Source organism: Nyctibius grandis, chromosome 15, assembly GCF_013368605.1.
Source record: "Nyctibius grandis isolate bNycGra1 chromosome 15, bNycGra1.pri, whole genome shotgun sequence".
NCBI classification, from domain to species: Eukaryota; Metazoa; Chordata; class Aves; order Nyctibiiformes; family Nyctibiidae; genus Nyctibius; species Nyctibius grandis.
In genome coordinates this window covers 3673869-3679735 of record NC_090672.1, presented here as the reverse complement: position 1 = coordinate 3679735, position 5867 = coordinate 3673869, and positions in this window count along the sequence as shown.

The following is a 5867-nucleotide window of genomic DNA, read 5'->3' as shown; positions in this document are numbered from 1 at the left end:
TTATGGGCTTGGCGAACTTCTGGCGGCATCTGGCTGAGCTGAATGTTATACTTAATAGCCCAAGACAGCGGTGACTGCGGAGAGCTGTCTGCATTTCATGTGTGTTTACAAATGTGCTGTAGTAATTCCATGGAAATTAGCATAAAGCCTTAACAACAAAACGGGATGGAGAACAAAGAGAAATGTCTCTCGGCCTCTCTCCTTTTTATATGTGTATCAGTCCATGCGTCTGTCTACGCATCCTCTTGCATAGTGCTATCTCACTGCTAGTCTGTCTAATATTACTGTTAATTTTTGCACCCCAAACCCTCCAACCTCTCAAACTGGCTTTTTTTTTCTTACAACATTAGCCAGAGGAAGCACTGGCAAGAGATGGTACCTGGTTTCTTTGAAGTTCGTCTGAAACATGAGGTTTTTACCCTGCTGTATGACGTTATGATCGATGAAGTTGCATAATAGTAACTCTGAAAAAATATTTAGGGGATGGAATTTGCCTGTTTGCCAAATAGTCTGTATAGTGAGGATGCTTTTGGTGTCAGAGGTTTGAAGGAACCTCTTTGTCAGTCCTTAGCACAGCATCTTTGAGGAGCCCAGGGCTGCTGGGACTGTGGCTCCAGCCCCCAGCAGCTCTCCCTGGGCCACGTCTCTGTTCTCTTGTGTAGGGAATTTCAAACAGTTTAAATTTTGGCTTGAATCTGAATGAAACAAAGAAAAGGGGTATTGAAATTCTCCACAAAATGAAGTTGCTTTCCTCCAGACAGCTCTGATCAGTGTAATGGGAGCCAAGATTTGCCGTCAGTGAGAAATGCTGCCCTTGCATCAGCTGCAGCAGAACCGAGACTCTGCTCTGCCTTGTGCGGTGTCGGTAGCAGCTACAGGGCATGTGGGAGCCAGAGGTCTTGCTCTGTTTGCAGGGTTGCTGCAGCAGGTAGGCTGGGCTGTTGGCACAGGGAGCCTTTTTCTTATGACATGATGCATGTCGAGAACGAACAGGTCAATTCTCCTCCTGAGCGCCTGCTGCGTGGTGGCCTTGAGCATGGAAATAGGGAAGGTCCAGCTGTGGCAATGCACGGTCTGAGGAGAGCGTGTTTTCCCATCTCTGATTTTCTGTGAGGAGCATAAGGTTACTCTGAGGATGTCTGGAAATGCTCTGTGGTGTGGCGCAGAGGGCATGGCAGTGTCACCAGCCGATCTAAGCTTCCACCTGACATTATCCTCAAGCAACACTGGACAACAGGGATGGTGGCGGCTGGGCCAGTGCTCCCTACCCAGGGCGGTGGGCAGTCTTGGCTGCCACGGACTGATGATACATGTGGAGGAGCTTGGAGGCTGTTCAGTCGTGTGCTGGAAGCTGTCCCAGATTTCAGCTAGCCCAAAGCTGGGGAGGAGCCATCAGAGGAGTTATTTAGGTGTGTACCCACACCCCACGTGCAATTAAATGCACCTGGCCTAGATCATCAGTTCGTGTAAATAGGCAACGCTCCATACCAATCTTCTGAGTCTTTGCATCTGCGGATGATGTATTATTGAATTATACTTGATTAGCTGTTTTTCTGTTGCTTAACAGAAAGCAAATCTCAGCATAAATGAGATTAGTATGTGCCCTCCGTGTACGCCAGCTCTTGCTCCCAAGAATTTAACATTCTTAATAGAATGATTTTTTTTTTAAAAGGAAAAGGGGGGGTGGAAAAAGAGAGTCTTTGAGGCTCCTGTTTCATTTGCCAGATTATCTGAACATTAAATTAAGCAAGTATGGAAATTCAAAATATAGCTGTTCTACAACATGTGCTGACACTGGCATAACAATATCAGTAATCCCCCTTGACAGCCATTACAGCTTAATGCTCTAAGAAAATGAACTACTTATTTTCTTTACCCCACATACACAGTGTCTCAAAATCTTTCCGTGTCTTCCAGCCAAGATGACTCTTTGAATTAATCTCCTCCAGGTACCAGCTGTGTTTGTCTCATCCTGCTGAGCAGCACCCATCACTTTGAGGCTGTGTCACCTTGACAGCTCAGAAAATCCCCAGCTGCTCTTGAGGACTTCATTGCACTGGGTTTTTGAGGTCCTCAGACGTCCTGAACTTTGATTCATGCCAGGGGCACCCCTCATATCTTGTAGGGTCTTGCCCCATTGTCTTTTTGTTGTGCCTCGTCTCAGTGCAGCTGAAGGAGATGTAGAATCCATGGTCATAAAGCTTGTAGGTGTTTTCAAGTGTGGCTGAGTTCCCCTTCTGCCTGTTTTAAAGTTGTGCCCTTCAAGACACACCAGGATTTGGTCTTTGAATGATGCTCATCTGCAGCTGTGAGAGTGAAAGCATCGTGTTGAGCTAAGCTTTGAAAGTGTTGTTGAATAAAAGTTGAGGAAAAGACAAGTTATGTTTATTGGAGGTGGCAACTGAGCCTGTTACTTGTGTTGAAATTTGTATCCTTGTTTTCTTCTTTAATAAGAAAGGCTGTTCTTACTTCAAACATCACCTCGTCCTTAGTGCCTTTGGGAAGGATCCAGAGGACTTGCTTAGAGAACCTCTTTTGGGATTATAAGGACAGTTTAGCTATTTCTTTGCCAGGTCTCTGGATCCCAGCAGGTCTTTGGCCTGCCACAATGGTCTGGGAAAGCCTGCGAACTTCTGTTGGGCAATGAACAGGCCACAGAGAGGTCACTTGAGTGTTTTAAGGGATTCTAGGAATAAGTTGTTGTGGATGCAGGGACTTTCAGATGTGCTTTTGTGCAAGGAGGTGCTTAAATTCCACCAAAGTCCAATGTTTGGTACCCAGTGAGCTTTTCCCACATGCACCACTGAGCTTAGATTTACCAAGATATTTAGGTCCTTAATGGTGCAGCTGGGTACCAGGTGGGATTCCTAGAAGCCTCTTGGGAAGCTGGACTCCAAAGGTGGCCAAGGGCTTTTGGAGCAGCCTGTGGACACTTGCACACATTATACTGAGATGCAGTTTTGTTGAGCCATTTTAGGCCATAAAAGGACTTCAATAGTTGTCTCTTCTGTCAGTATTTTCCTAAACAGCATCACTTCTTAGCGAAAGGCTATCTTCAGGAGTTGAGGGAGGCAAGTCAGCTTTAACGGGCCTGATCTCAGCTAGTGTCAACTAATTTCCCTCCTTTGAATATCCTAGAGCCATGGTGATGTGCATGAGGAGTTACCTTTTTATCATCAGGTGCGTTTTACAGCTAATTCATAACGAGAAGAGAATTTCCACTGTCAGATCATTGTACCGCTGAGCAAAATTGGAGCAGCTGCCTTGTAAAATGTGAAATGGCATCAATATACTGTGCTGCGTTTCAGAGCATGTGACTGAGAAGGTGATTGTGCTCATTAATAATGAGCCACTAAATTGGATGCAATTGCAATAGCTCATCATTGGTATAGAAATATTATGCTTTATAGGTACATTACTGGGCTGTATTTTATAAGGCTGTTAAGCTTACGCACTTTCCCTTGCAGTAAATGTCAGCAAGGTTACAATAAAATTTAATACAATATTATTAAAGCTGAAGTGCATCAGTATGGAATGATCATGTACACACACTAAAAATTCTTTATTATTGCTTCCTTAACCTTCTTAAGGAACTGCTTGTTTTAAAAATACAGCAATGAAAAGGATCAAAGCTTGGAGGTCTTTCTGTCCATCCAAAGGTTCATTAGAATTTTCAGTGTAGATGGGACTTTTGTGACGCATTAGTTCAAGTAAATTAAACATTAAAATTTTAGCTCTGCCAGGAAAATTTCAATACAGCTGCAGATTATAATACAGGTGGTGAGGTCTCCTCACGTTCACCTTAGCTTTCATGGGGTGGAACTGATTGGCAGGTTGTTGGCCTCCGAAGAAGCCAGCCATGCCCTCGACAGTGCAGGTCTTGGAGGGGTGGGACACCTAACAAGCCTTCAAGGGTCTGCCATTACCATGACAATGCCAACATCCTTCCCCTTGTAAAGAAATCAATAGGCTGCGGGGCTCAGAAAACAATTTCCTTGACCTCCCAAGGTTGCCAAAAGCAAGGTCAAGCAGCAAAGATCAAAGGCCCAGTGGAAAGAGGCGTCCCCTCCCTGACCCTCTGGCTTGGGAGAGGGATCAGTCTTACCTTGAATTATTTTCTTAATTTAAGAAGCTGGTATTATTTGCACACACTCTAGCCGGAGGAAATCAGAATTAATCCCAGTGAAATCTGAGGCATTGTCTTCCGTTTGATTAGATTTTGAGTACCGTTTCAGGGTGGTTTTCATGGGTAAAACAGCACGCAGAACCCAACGGCAGCCCAGAGAGACAGCTTTGTTTGGGTTTCAGTGCAGAAGAGGAATGTTAAGGCTCAGCTGTGTGCCTTTGAGAAATCATCGGTGGTTACAGCTGTTCTTGGTGCTTGCAAAGCTAATCCTTAAGTATTTGGGAAGAGCAAAATAGACCTTGACTACATGAATTTTACCATCAACTTCTTCAGACTTGTCTGGTATGAGTAGCTGATGTAAAAAAATGGGTTTCAGATACAGTTTCTTATCGGTAATCTCCAGCTTCCCACAGGCAGATCACAGGAGTTCCAGAAATCACCCTCTGCTTGGGATACATCAGCTCTGGGACCACCTCAACCCGTCTGTGGCGTGTTCTTCTTCTAATTAGATGCTCTCAGTCTTGCAAATTGCTTCTTGTTTTCCTTTGTTATGAAATGGATTTGGATTCTTGTCAAAATATTTTGGTGCTTGAGAGCTCCCAAGGAAGGTGGATTTTAGGCAAGTGGGTACTTGATGCGTCCCAGAAACCTGGTCCTAGCAGGGGTCTTGAAGCAACAAAGATCTGGAAATGCTGTTGGGGTTCATGGGCTCCTTTTCCTTTCCAAGCAGTGACTCCTGAAAGTGGCAGTTGGGTCGGATGAATTAGGTTCTTCTCTCTGCCACTTCTGCTTTTGACCATGCTTTTAAATCACAGCTGTAAGAGCTTGAGTCAGAGATTTCATCTCTGGCAATTTATGAGGAGCTGCTGCCTTTCATGCAGGCGTGATTTTGCGATAGCCTCGCTGCAGAGCACTGGCCCTGCGCAGCGGCAGGGTCTGCTGCGTCCCCGTGGCCGCAGATGACGCGGGAGGAGAGCAGTGGCCGCCGAGCTGGAAGAAAGCAGAGATGGGTTCAAGTGAAGGTGAAGAGACCTGTGGTGGTGCTGTGAGGCTGGCAGGCAGGGGGAGGGACGGGGAAGAAAAGCAGGTGGCATTTTTTTGCAGCGGTGAGACCTTTGGGTGCCGTGTGTCACTCCATTTGGGCACAAGTGCGTGCACACACTGGTCTTGTGTGTGAGACCCCGTCCCAGGTGGGTCTGTGCACACATACACAGACAAGCGTATGCATACAGGCACAGACTTGCGTATAAAACTTGCTCCCTGTTGCAATCCTGTTTCAGATGAAGGCTTGTCCTAGCTTTTGGTTTTTTTTCAGCTTCTGGAGTGCAAAGCTCCTGGAGGATGATGGGGTGTGTTGTTGCTGCCCTGCCTGTGCATTGGCTAAAGGCTGTTGAAGACTTTCTTTGAAAGCCAGCCCAGGTTTGGGCATCCTACAGAGTCTGGTCAGTCCTTCCCGTGCACAGAGCTTGTGCTAGCGGTCACCTTGTGTACGCGGCATCAGCGCGTGGTGGTGATGGGAGGACAGGAGGGGTGTGGGGAAGGGCCACTCTTACCAAATAAAATCTTTGATTTTCTCCCTGTCCCTCTTGCAAAGCTATAGAAAGGAAGGAGTTATGGCAGACCTCTGAAAAGGATCAAAGAACAAATTTGTGTGAGATCAAGCCCAAAAATCTTGCTCTAAGTGGGCACAGAGCATACTGCAACGTTCCCTCTTTTCACCATGCTTGCTTGCGCTCTCTAC